At 35.9% G+C, this 13,898-nt stretch overlaps 1 protein-coding gene across 3 annotated transcripts in view; it reads left to right on the forward strand.

Annotated features, from left to right (window-relative positions):
• The window catches only part of TNFRSF19 (TNF receptor superfamily member 19), an 86,445-nt gene that overhangs the window by 62,184 nt on the left and 10,363 nt on the right, over nt 1–13,898 (forward strand). The gene's annotated exons all lie outside the window — the stretch shown is intronic.

The following is a 13,898-nucleotide window of genomic DNA, read 5'->3' on the forward strand; positions in this document are numbered from 1 at the left end:
AAAAATTAGGGGGTTTTAGGTGGGTCTGAAAATAATAAATTTTCCTTTGGTTCGAGGGCAGTCATATATGTTGCGTATGTTTTATGGAAAATACTAATAAAAGTGCTAGTAAGTGATAAATAAGGAGGCAGAGGAGGCAGAATACTTATTTTAACATGTCAATTAAGACATTTGTACTTTTTGAGCATTCATAGTTTACTGCCTCTCTGTTGTCTTCTGACTCAGGAAGATCGCTACTTCAGTAGCTAGCTGACAAATGAAGGAATGCTTTAGCTTTTGCAGCAGAGCAAAAATACCAAATGAAAACAACCCTTTCTGGTTCTTTCCTGGCTGTTTCTTTGTGCAAGGTTGTGATGTAATGCAGTTGAGATGCTGCCATAAGGTTTCCTCTTCCATGGTTGGTGAGCTTGTGTCCCGCCTTTGTGCTGATTGACCTTCATAGACATTCCTGTGACTGTAAGAGGTTATTGATACAAAGTGCTTTCTTGCTGACAAACATTTCCTGTCATTCTGCATCCCTACCATTTAAGTTCTAGATTTATCTGGATTGAGCTGAGTTGGATTTGTTGTCTGAACACCTATCAGAGTGTTTGTTGAGTATTATGGAGCCTGTGGATCATTTCTTTAATGCCTGCATTATATTAGTCTCTGGTTCTGTGAAAGAACTTTCCTTCCTGACAGCTTAGAATTCTTTGGGGGGGAAATTCCTTCCTGAATACTGAAGGCTAGGTTTCTGAGAACAGAGAATTTGTCTTTAATTGTTTTTAACTACTGCATATTTGAAGCATGTTGAGTGTAGCCAGTGGCCCATAGGTGTCACAGTGGTCGTTTTTGGCTGCTAAAAATAATTTCAGAATTGTAAATTTAAGTGTTATTGCAAACCTCTTAAGATACATGGTAAGATGAGAATTGTGTCATCTTCAGATTAGTTTCCTGAGTGAACACAGTATATATAATGCTGTTGTCAATTATTTACCCTTTAAAATCCTTTTGACCCTGATGGCTAATTTCTATCCATACTGATAGAGTAACAGAGACCTTAGACAAGGAATTTTCTGATATTATGAAAACAAGTGATCTGATAGTGAACAGGTAGCTACATTAGTGCACTTACTGAGAAGGTTGTAGCATAAGCTCCTACCACGTTTGTCAACAGCAGAAAATCAACAGAAAGTAAAACAAATGCCAATTTCTGGACCTCTTGAAAGTGCTCATTTATTATGATGGGGGGAGTGGAACAGGAAAAATTGAATACTGGAAGTTTGAAACTTTAAAAAATCATCTACTCTAATATAAAATCTAGAAGATTAGAATTGGCAGTCCCTACTTAGCTGTTAGCAATATAAATATTAAATGATTTTTAGAGTGAGCAGATGTAATGTAAATGGCTTCCATCATACATGGAATAAATTAGGAATGGAAATGTTGTTTTTCAACACTATTTGTTTATAATCTCTGAAAATGTAATATGTAAAATATGTATGATCTTAAACTAGTTATGTTTTAAGTAGATGGTATGAAGTTGAGGTGATATTTGACCATGCTGAATTGCACTGAAAGGCATTGGCTTTCTAGCTTCAGCATGAGATTTGCACTAATTATGTGTAATCCATTTTTACCTACTAAAGCATGTATTAATGTATTTCAGGGAGAAGAGAGTATTCCAATGTAAATCTCCTTGAAAATACATTCCTCATTGCTTGCTACGTTATGATGGAAAATGTATAGCTTGAAATGAAAATGGAAATGTCAGCTTGTGATTTTAAAATAAATTTAATCAGGTTTCATTTATTCCATGAATTCACATCACAAGCTTATGCAGCTGTTAGTAGGAGTTTACATAAGTGGTGCCCATCTGGCATTCAGAACGTTACATCAAATCAGTATGTGGTAACATATAGGGCAGATTATGGATCTTTGTTCTAACTCACAACTGGCAACTCTGTCTGCTAATCCCAGTGAAAGCTTCAGTTTGAAATACAAAACTACTTTTGAACTTGCATATCCTTCCCCACAGATGTCTGGAGCCTTGGTGATCTGTTTCTTTAATGATTCCTTTTAAATCGGGGAGTGAATTGTTGCATTAAGAGTGAAGTTAGGGATTCATTGTCTGATAATGAATCCTTAAACACCCATTTTAAGAGCATGTTTTATATAACAAAAGAAAGCTGAGAAGTGACCAAAATACTTAGTTTTCATGTTTTTGTGTATTAAAAAGTCACTGTAGAGAGCTCACTTACTAGGTTAAAAAATTCCTTAGTGCATAGAATGATGACATTTCTTCACCTAAAATATGAACAAGCAGTTTGCAAACATATTTAGTTTTGTTTCTTGACACTGTTAAGTTCAGTTAGAAAATTAAATTCTCATCTTAACTGTGGAGTATGAGAATTTCAATATGTTTTTTCAAACCAGTTTACCATACTTTTGTTTCTAGTAGTAACTTGTGCAACCTTTCATCTTATGAGTCAATCCTATAATTAGTATCCTTCTTTGCCAGAGGCATACTGCATGTTTGTTTTAGGTACAGAATGTCTGCAAGAAATTTAACTTAATCATTACTTTTTAATGTAAGAGCTGGTTAGCTCAATTACACTAGATTAAAGTGAACTTGAAATTCCTGAGTTAGAGAAGGGGCTAATCGTTGACCTGTACTGAATAAGTACTATTTCCTATGGTTTTTTTCTTATGCGTACTTACTAATGTGGTTAGCCCTTTAGCCCAATCTTGCAGTGACTATGAGCAATTATCTGTTCATTGTATGGAGTGGGTTTGCAAGGTTGTTATTTAACTTGGCCATTAAGTTGATCAAAGTTATTCCAGTATTGCATAAGTTGCAGTAAAGCTGCAAAACTTTTTTTCAGTTAATTTTAACTGTATTGTGTTTAGGGGTAATCCGAAAAAATAAGCAGTATTTACAGGTTTTCAGTGATCTTTTTCAGATTTTTTTTTTTACACCTCTTCTAACTAGAGAAGTGTTGGACTATTTTAAATGTATGGATTTAGTAACATGCTTTTAAGCTGTGTTCAAACTGAAACTACTAGTTTAAATTTATCTCTCATAATCACCCAGCCAATTCTGAGAATGGTTGCATTAGCGCCACTTCAACAGTAGTGAGTTTTGGTGCCTAAGGTATAAACACATGCTGAGTGCTATGGCTTTTGGGTACAGAGTCAAAGTTGTGACTGATGTGAGTAATAAAATACTGCTAAACAAATATAAAGTAGTGGGTTGGGGGTTTTTATTCTACTTTGTGCTGGTAGATACTGTTGGCTATGTTGCTCGGCTACAAAATACTTAGGCTGTGTTTCTCTTACATTTCTTGTTTTTTAAAAAAAAATACAGTAGAAAACGGAATCCATCTAGGCTGAAAATTTCCATATTACCAACTTTCTATTAAGAAAATCATTGTCAAGCAAAAGAACACTGAAATATCACTCCAGAGGACTGGAATTACCTGGAGAACTGGAATGTACTGAAAATAGGGTAAGATGTGATAGCTTTAAAACAGGAGTTGTGCACAGAGAGCCTTGTAATTTCTCATTATAAACAAATGCCTCATGAGCTGGGAACAACCTAATAGAAGGATCTAATGTTGCTAATAATCACTTATATCATTCCAGTTGTACTCTGCTTCACTCACCTTTAATTTTTTGTGTGATTGGCCTCACGCATTCTCACTCTTACTGGTTCACTTGTGCTAAAGCAGTGCACTGCCAGCCTCCTCTTTTACAAAGATCATAGAGTGATCTCAAGTGTTTTTTTGGGCAGTGACATGTGCCTTTGAGGCTGTGACTGTTTCTTAAAAAGATTAGCTCTTTGTTGCAGCTTTCTTAAATAAAGGTTTGTATCCAACAATTTTATTATCATTGAAGTCCAGTTGTATAATTGTATGTGCATACTACTGAATGTAATTTATAGTTACCATATCCACATGTGGAAATGGAGGTTGGAGTTAATGCACCCTAATTTAGGCATATAAAAGTTACTGCTTAACACTGAAGCTGTCAGCCCAAACTCCCACTGATAATCAGTGGAGAGAATTAGGTACCTCAAGAGTTCAGGCAAGCCAGATAAGGTAAGCTTCAATGACTAATACTAAGCAGTCTTTCAAGCCATCTCAGATTAATTACTTCTCTGGAGACTTCTATTTCTGGCTCTGTTGTAGAAAGAGCCTAAGGTGAGTAGCTCTCACTTTGTCTTTAGACCTTCAGACTTCTAAAGTTAGTTTTATCTAGATGCCAATACCGCATTAGATGAAAACTGCAAATTCAACATTGAATGATTGTATCTGTCTTCCTCTTACCTAAAACCTGATTTTCCTCTTGCCTTTTTTTAATTTCAAGGAGGAAAATTGAATTTTTTAGAGTGTAGGTTATTTTTTTTTCACTCCTGCTAAATAAGTTAAAAATTTAAAAAAGATAAAAATAATTTTCTTATTCTTTGATGAAATGTTTCTTACAAACCAAAGCTCCCATTCTGGGAAAACTTCCAAAGTTAGAATGTGCCAGAATTGAGGCCTGTAACCATAATTAGATTCCTTTGTATATAGTCGCTCTGGTACAGGTTTTATTTACATTGTTGCATGCGTTATTCCCTGCTGGGCCTTTATTGGTTTAAAGCACAGGATAGGCAAAACCTGTAATTCCATGTCTGGCCTTACTTGCTACACGCTATTTTATATTCCATGGAGAATACGAGTTACTGATTACCACTGGGCTTTTTTGTGGTTCTACCACTGTAAAACAGTTGTTAGAAATTTTGCAGTTGTTTTTGACTTCTGTCTTTACAATAGAAGTGGTGTAAAATGTATAGTGTCTGTTATAAATTTAATGAACTGTAACAGAGAAATTGAAGTCAAAACAGTCAAAGGTGCTCAAAACTGTGCATCCTTACATGACAAACCCAGAGTAGGATGCCTGCCTCTTGACTGTGGATATCTATGATGGCCACCTCTGTAAGCTGGTGACCTTAGGCTCACTCTAGATTCAGTGAAGAGGAATGATCAAGGGAGGTATTTAAAACAAATCTGTTCAATTGGACCCTAAAAGAGCCTTTCTCCCCACCCCCCGTGCAGAGGAGGTTCAGGTGACTCCCTCAGAAGCAGATGTTTCTTCTGGTCAAATGAATCTCTCCAGCAGAGCCTGCCTTTTCAAAGATAACTTTTCAGAGCATCTTCTGTATTCCACAACTAACGCCCACTGATTTCCGTTAAAGAGGGAAGATGCTGTGTTTCAAATTAAGTCACGTAACAAAACAAGGACCTTGTACACAGCACCCTTTTGTTCTGTATGACTTGACTTTATCCCCAAAACTTTAAGTTGTAAATTAAAAACTTCTTTTTATAAGCTATTATTATTTCTGACTTCAAAGCTTTTTCGTCTGTACTGTAGTCTGCATGTGCATGCTTACAGTTGCACAGTAGGAAACTTTCTCTACAGTAATTCATGACATTTACTTTAATACTTGCAGTATGATAATAAGATGGCGGTGAATGTACAGCTTCTAAAGGTGTTAAGGCTGTATGTTATAAAATTATGAAAATTTATGTTCAATCCCATGCATTTCAGATTATTTACCAAAAAAGTGTTTCTTCAAAGATGCTGAGGTTGCAAAGTTAAACATGAAAAAATACTAGTAGGATTGGTTATGCAGCTCTTCCACCTTAATTCAGAACCATAATTCAGCCCAGTTGTGTGTATTATGAAACAGTCTTAATTATATAAATGTACTCTGTGTTTTCCACAGTACAGACATATTTTCCCCTAATGTGTGGAGATGGCTAACAGTTATATTTTAAAAAACAAAAAAACAACCCCACCCACCCACCCACCCACTCCCCAAACCGACAGCCACGCGGCATTCAGAAGTAGCTGACTTGCCTGGAGAATTTAACCTAAATTAGTGATATTTTAACATAATTATAACCAGGAAAAAAGTGGTGGGCAAGCCTAAGTATAGTTTATTTAATTCTGTTGCATTCTACATTTCACGTGACTGTTGGCTATGCAAAGAGAGGGGTCCTTATTACTTCTGCTGAAGCTTTACAACTGAGCATATTCAACTGGAGAGAAGTAAGCTTTTACCAAGCTCAGTTTATAGCCTAGTGGCTGAAACAAATCTCCATGGAAGTGGTAGAGAAGGCAATTGAACCTGTGTCTCCTGCTTCTCACCAGAGGGCTCTTAAGCTTTTACAGAAGGCAGAAACTTCACTGTTCAAGAGTTGCATCTGAAAGGTGTTACAAGCCGTGCTCAGTGATTTCTCCCCCCTCGATTTAATTTTAAAATAAGACCCCAGATATTCTTTTTTCTCAGGAGAGTTTTAAGAGAAGGTGGAAGCCCCTCTCTGCCTCTCTGAGTAATTTATGGGAAGAATAAAGTTTTAGTGTCCTTCTCCACGTTTCTACATCTGTATTCTGAGCATGGTGACTTTAGGTACCATGTTACTCAGTGTGACAGATCCTTCAGGTTGTATTCTGTGTTTAACTTTGCACTGGATAGGAAGTATGTGATCTAATACAGGTTTCACAGATAGAGACCATGGATTTTAAAATTACAGATTTTAGGGCTTAACTATTACATACTTAAGACCTGTGCCAAAAGATCAGGTCCTTTGTCACTCTTCAGAATGGATACCAAAATACAGTGGCATCAGTTTTAGATTTGCATTGATTTTTAGATTATTCAAAAGCTTATCTGGGAGTTGTGGGACTTCTGTATTTCATTTTGCATACATTCTCTCAATTGAGAAATAACCTTTTTAAAATTCAATGTAATAAATTCTTCCAGTATTGAATGCAGGTGCACCCATACATGTATTTCCAGATCTCTTTCAGTACTGATTTCTTATTTGTCACATCTTAGAAGTAGGCTCATTCTGCATGGGATTTTTAATAGCTGGAAGAATTTCCTTAGCATTTATCTTCTTGCATAGTCAGTAATAAAAATGTTAGTATGTGACAGAGATTTTTGAAAAGTGGAGAGATGTCTCTAACCATCAGGATTTCATTTTCCTTGCTGCTTTATTTTGTATTTTTATTGTAGGCCAGGAGGCAACAGGGGAAAGGTACTAAAATTTTATTGAAATTTCTGTCACTGCTGGAACATCTAGATCTCTGAACTTAGATTATTGGGCCAAGTCAAAAACTTCCTTTTTAAGCAAAATAAGCAATGACCCTGCACATAATTTGATACTCAAATATAGTAGGTTTTGTACGGTATCACTCGTTTATATAATTCTTTATTTGAATGTACAGTCCCTGTTGTCTAAAGCTATAAAAACTTTGTGACTGAAGATTATCCCAATATACCCTGTGATTCTGATGACAAAACAGGTATCCAGTCTGCAGGCAGAAATGAAGTAGCTGAGTACTGTTACTGTCTTTACAAAACATATTAAAGCAAGAAAAATAACATAGTTCTTGAAACTGTACTGCACAGACTATTAATGATGTTTATCAAAGTTTGTAATAAAAAATTTAGGGATACAGGCTTGCAATTGTCATGCAAGCTTTTGTTCTGCTCCCTGGGTTTTACCACAGCTGAACAAGGACAAAGAAGGAAATAACTGGGGTAGACAGTGAAGTGTAAGAAATTACTTATCATTGAATCAGAGGGAGGCGAAAACTCTTGTATAATTGATTTACAATTCACTTCTTACTTTACTGGGATTTATAGAAATACATATATATAGTACCTTACCAGTTTCAGTGGTTGTGGATGTATGTGGCAATTGCACTTGAAATGCATACACTGTGCCAGCAGTGCGTAACTTCAAGAGTGTGTATGTTCCCTGCCCAAGTGAGGGCAAAAAGTGTTATAGCTATCCTGCCAGTCCTCAGCCATGGTTACAGCATGGATCTGTTCACGCTGTCATGTTTCAATCCATGCATCAATCTACGAGCTCATCACACAGCGACTGTAAGTTCTTGTTTGAACCTTTCTGAACAGATCTGTAACCAGTATACATGGGTTTCACGATGTTCAGTTACACTTTTGGTTAATGAGAGTGAGTTACTTTCTGTTGGCTAAAGAAACAACCTTTAGACATGCTTGTTCTTACATTTACATACATGCCTTTGTTATTTAACTAGTGAATGTATAGTTAGATTCTAAAAGGTATGTGGACTTCTCCTTTAGAAAACAGGTAACGGCAGTAGTTACCCACTTGAAAACGGTGTGCATTTAGGCAATACAGACTCTTCTGCTGCTTGTGTGGGTAATGCCTTGTGTAAGTGTTTTGGAACTGAGAGTGATAGAGTATGTATACAAGCAGTAACTGTCATAAACAGACTTAATTGACTCAAATACTGCACCAGGTTGGTTTTATTCTGTAATTAAGTAGTCCTAAAGATGGGATAAAACTGCAGATATGAATACAAAAGAACTACTTTCTCCTTCAATCTTCTGTTGAAAAGACAAAGCAACTTTCATAGCCTGGGTGGGATGGATGCATTCTGTAGTTGGATTTGAACAAGGGAATATCATAAAATACTGTGTTCTTCACAAAACGTGTAGGAAAGAATTTGGTTTAAAGTACAGGTTACAAGTGAAGTATGGAAATGGGTTTTCTGCTCTATCTAGCAATCTCATATATTCTGACACAAACTTTATGTGATACTGATCTAATACATGAAAAACACCTGAGAAAGAAATTGCATTTTCTGCCAAATAGGTATCAGGTACCACAACTGTCAGAAGTGTATAGTGAGCTGCTAGAAGCAAAAGTCAGAAAGGTAATTGCTGACACCACCACAGTTACATTAACAACAATATATACTTTGTGCCAACAGATGATACTAGGTATTTCCAATCTACCGAGGAGAGGCGTGCTTGCTGTCTTTTCACATTGATAACTAGTTATATCGGGGGGAGGGGGGGGGGCACGTGATGCGGAGAGCGGGGAGAATATGTAGTTCAGCAGTGACACAGATATTATCTCACTTCCTCCCATTTTTGGTTTTTTTTTCAGGTTATTTGATGAGGGCACCAGTGATCTGTGGCTTTATTCTCCTGTAGTAGTATTTTTAATGGCCACTTCTCAAAGGTGAAAGTTTTGTGTATGAAACAACATTGCTTTTGTGCCCATATATCAGTTCAATTTAGACGACCATGGTAGTACCAAGAATTAACATCCCTTAATTACAAGAAGAAAAGCATCTTACAGGGGTTGAGTATGCCCTACAGACGTAGTGGGGTGTGTCCAGTACTATGGAGTTCATATATGTTTTAAATTCATATACGTGGTGTAATTGTTTCACCATTTTAAACATAAAAGGCTGTCAGCAGTTGGGAGTTTGTGAAAATACTCAGTGCAAGATAAATGGTCTTGGAAATGAACAAATTAAATTCCAAAGATTTTAATTTATAAGCACATTTCTCAGGATTTCCAAACAATGGATAAATACTTGAATAGTCATTTTCTCCCCTAGGGCTTTTTGGTACATTTATTAAAAAAATAACAAAACCAGCAAAATACAACAAAGAAGTTGTAGGGCACTAACTTGGAAACTAAAGGCTTTAAAGTCAGCACTTGGAGTACATTTGAAAAATGTGGTTTGACATGATGAACTTTTGGGTGTAGGCCATGCACGCAAATGGCTGTCCTTTAACAGATGTTGGGAGACTCTCCCTCTCCAGTGTTTACCACAGTCTCCAGCAGTAATATTTAATAAAGTTTCTTACCTCCTCCTTGAAAGGAGGCAATCTGCTGCTTTGTAAAGACTCAGAAGTAGACTCAAGACAACTTACTTTCCGTTGACGTTAATGCTCAGTAGTATTACACATGTATTTTTTATAGATACCTGAATTATATATACACACATCATGCGTATACATAATACGTTTCTTTTGCTTATTTTGGACTAGGTAGAGGTACTGCCCTTTTTTTTAAAAGGAACATAAACATCTTTTAAACTTTTTCAAAATGAACGAGTTTCAAGGCGAGTCACGTTGCCTTGAATTTTTCATGGATCAAGAGCACACATACAGATGGCCACTGCAGTTTAGCTGACAGGCAGTAACTTGTTAAATTATTGTGACTTGAGGGTATGTCTGAGCCTTTAATGCTTGTCAAATTAAGGCTGATACCATTGACTTGGGCCAATCAATGTAAAGATAACGGGCAAACACTTTTTATAATTGGCAAATGCTCCTTTCCCCTCTCTTGACCAGAAATATCTATATTTCAGGAATTAACAACATTTCATTTTGCCTTTGTGTCCTATTTTCAATCCTGATTGTAAAAGATGGCACTCTATCCAATGTTACTATGGTACCGCTATCCTTGTTGATGTTTTGATGAGCTTTGTTTTACTTAGTAGACCTTCTTTGGTTTAGCATGGACTTACTTGCCATGGTAAGAAAGAAAACCCAAACATAATATTGCACATTTTAGCCTCCTCAACTTTGGTAATTATTATTTTATTATTATATTATTATTTATTATATCCATGTAAGAAACGTAACATTTTGCAAGTTCTGATTTCACATAGTTAATCTGCCACAGAAAGCTTTCTTTTAGGCATGCTGATTCCAGTAGCAACTGTTACTAATCGTGGTTCTGAAAAAAAAAATATCTGAGAAAATAAACATGAAACAAGTGATAGAAGAAGTCTTTTTACATGTTACCTGTCTCTGATTGTTTGGCATAATAGGCCAAAAATCCAACTATGCTGATTATTGGCAGAAGTTATAGTGATACAGCTGGGCTTCATATGTTCCATATTAGCTGAGTTACTGCTATTTAACCATCTTGGATTAACAGAAACTTCAGTTGATTTTAACAACCACACCTTTGCATATAATGGTATTACGATGTACTATTGGTCAATTAAGCGAAGAATGTGTATTTAGGCTTACCGATCAAAATTATCCAGGAGGCATCTTGGTATTTGGGGTAATTTTTCTTTAGTCCTAGCACATTTCCAGAATATCTTGGAACTGAGACTTAGAAAAGGAAATCTGTTTCTTAAATAAAATACATTTTTTCTTTTATTTTTGTGATGCATAATATGCATATGCTTTCGAGAATCATAAAAGGGTGCACCTCCTCCGTCCTTTCTTAATGTACCATGTCCAATTCACAGTGTTTAATTCCATATTTAAATTAAATCATGTAATCATTTAATAAATGTAAGTACAAGTTTGAAGTTTAAAGTGCACCTCCTTGCTTTACTGAAATGGGACCATTAAGTCTGTAAGCCTGAAAAGAAAGGGAGAGTTTATGAAAATGCATACATATCTTGAGTAACACTAAAAGCAGAGTTCAGCAATGCCCAACGGCTACTTCTACAATAGCAATCCACTTCTGAAATGTTGGGCTCTGCAGGGAAGATCGCTATCGTTATAATTAGAGCTACACTACAATGGACTGCTCACAGTAGCTATTCCAAAAAGTTCTTTGAAGGTGAAGAGGAGTGGTAGGCATTCTCAGGAATTGAAAATGGCTTTCTCTATTAAAAAAATTATATATATATATATAAAAACACCAAATAAAATAAATCTTAAATAACTAGATGGCTAAAATAAATTTAAACTTTTGCCATCCCTGTTTAAAATAAAATCACTGTATTTCCAGTTTGGCTATTGCTGATGGGCATTAAATAAATACATATAATTTATAATTTCCCAGAATATGTAATGTGTAATTATACTTGAAAGTAGGTACATTTTTGTGAGCAAATGAAGAGAGGCAAAAATAGAGGAGCTGCACCTCCAGTGCTTTTGTTCTAATTTTGCTTTCAAAATCAATAAATTTTTTTTATAATTATGGACTTGATTGTAAAGGTCTTTTCCAGTCTGAACAATTCTATGATTCTTTGAAGGCCTAACTCTTTAATGCTTCTAGGTAGGTACATTTATACAAGTAAGTATATTGATATGAAAAATATTTGAAGATGTCCTGATCAGCTTTTTATTGTCTTGTTTTTAAATACTTGTGCAGGCTGTCTTTAACCTTCTAAAGACTAGATCAGGCAATTGAGTTAAATTGAAAACCTGATATCAAAGCACAGTACTTGATTTTCATGCCAAAGCGAAGCACATGTTGCTGTATAGATGGCTTTTTTTAAAATACAGGTTTACTGCTTCTCCCAGAATTATGTCCTGGAACTTCACATACCATGCAGAAATTTCCGCAGTCTGTTAAAAGTATAAGCTTAAAACTACAGCTGCAAGAATCCTGGAAGCTGAATGAAAGGTTTTCTCTGTGAAATATTGCAATATTCCGGCCAAGAGCATTCAGCTACGGCAAAAAGATTATGACACTGGTTGCTTTTTCTTTTAAGTAACAGTGAAGATCTGGGAAAGAGGTCATAGAGATTAGCTCTGTGAGTAATAAGAACTACAAAGGGACATAGAGAAGGACAGGTAGCAACTCTTTAAAAGTACCCAAGACCCTGAATTGCAATTTTAGTCTGTTACTTGAAACAAAAATAATAGATAGACTGTCTGCTATGATAATGAAAATGATAACATTTCACCACAAGGACAGTTTCAGAATGTATTTCTAGTTCATGTAGGAGACTTCAGTCTCTTCATTGACTTGAGCTTTGAGGTCTGCTGTATTTTAGTAACTCAGAGAATGGTTGAGGTAAGAAGGCACTTATGGAGATCATCTGGTTCAACTCCTTTGCTCAAGCAGGCTCACCTAGAGCTGGTTTCCCAGGGCCATGTCCAGATGGTTTCTAAGCTTCTCTAAGGATGGAGACTGCGTGATGGCTCTGGTCAATTTACGCCAGTGCTTAGTGACCCTCACAGTTAAAAGTGTTCCCTGATGTTCGGAGGGAACCTCCTGTGTTTCTGTTTGTGCCCATTGCCTCTGGTCCACTGAGGAGAGCCTGGCTCTGTCCTCTTTGCACACTCCCCTCAAGGATTTTTACACATTGATGAGATTTCCCCGAGCCTTCTCTTCTCCAGGCTGAGCAGTCCCAGCTCTCTCAGCCTTCCCTCGTAGGAAAGAGGCTTCAGTTCCTCAGTCATTTTTGTGGCCCTTCATTGGACTCTCTCCAGTAGCTCCACTGTCCAGTTTGGCAAGTTAAAAGGATGTAAAAAGGTTTGCTATAAATTTGCTCTTCACACTTTTGATGTGATGGTGGAATGTAATAGTACAAATCAAAAGGTAAATGGAAATACTCAAGTAGATGTAAATGCAGTAACACTTGTTTCTCTTCACGTTGAAATCAGGAAATTAATAACTAAACATTCTTTCTTCTGGATAACAGCCATGATCTGACCTCTCCACTTAGCAGCAACTACATGATACTATAATACACATAAACTGTTTAATGTTGTGTGTCCAACATTTTTTAGTTTTGGATTCTTTATTTCTTAGAAGTTAGTATTTTCTTTGGTGTTAAGTGGTCCAAAGACTTAGAACTGGATGGAATGAAGTTTATTTTCAAAATACCTAGCTTTTTGGCAGTCTGGACATTATAACAAAGCAATATGGTATTGTAAACACTTTGGTGCCTACGTTTGATGTGTGTAGAGGAAATACCATAATTATTTCAGAAATTTATTCCTGGTTAATAAATTCCATTGATTGCACTAAGCTAGTAAGTTCTTTCCTGCTATTATATTGGAGTTAAGGTATCAAACAATTGTGTGTATGTACAATTTGATTAGTGATTTTAATATACTCTGTCAGACATTTATCTCCCAATTTAAACTTATGACTGCGTGGACCATTTCTTAGGAAATTACAGTCTTTAGATTTTAACCAAATATTTTCTGGGTTAGATAGGCACATTTAACTTATTTTTATAAGTTAATAAAATATGGTTTGTGGGTTTTTAAAATTTTGCTGTCAGAGGAATACTCAATGTTTTGTTCCTTTTTCTCATAAAATAATATTGGTGTGGACTTCCAAGTAGATTGAAATAGATGAGCTATCAAA

This window comes from Falco punctatus (genome assembly GCF_963210335.1).
Source record: "Falco punctatus genome assembly, chromosome: 2".
Lineage (NCBI taxonomy): Eukaryota > Metazoa > Chordata > Aves > Falconiformes > Falconidae > Falco > Falco punctatus.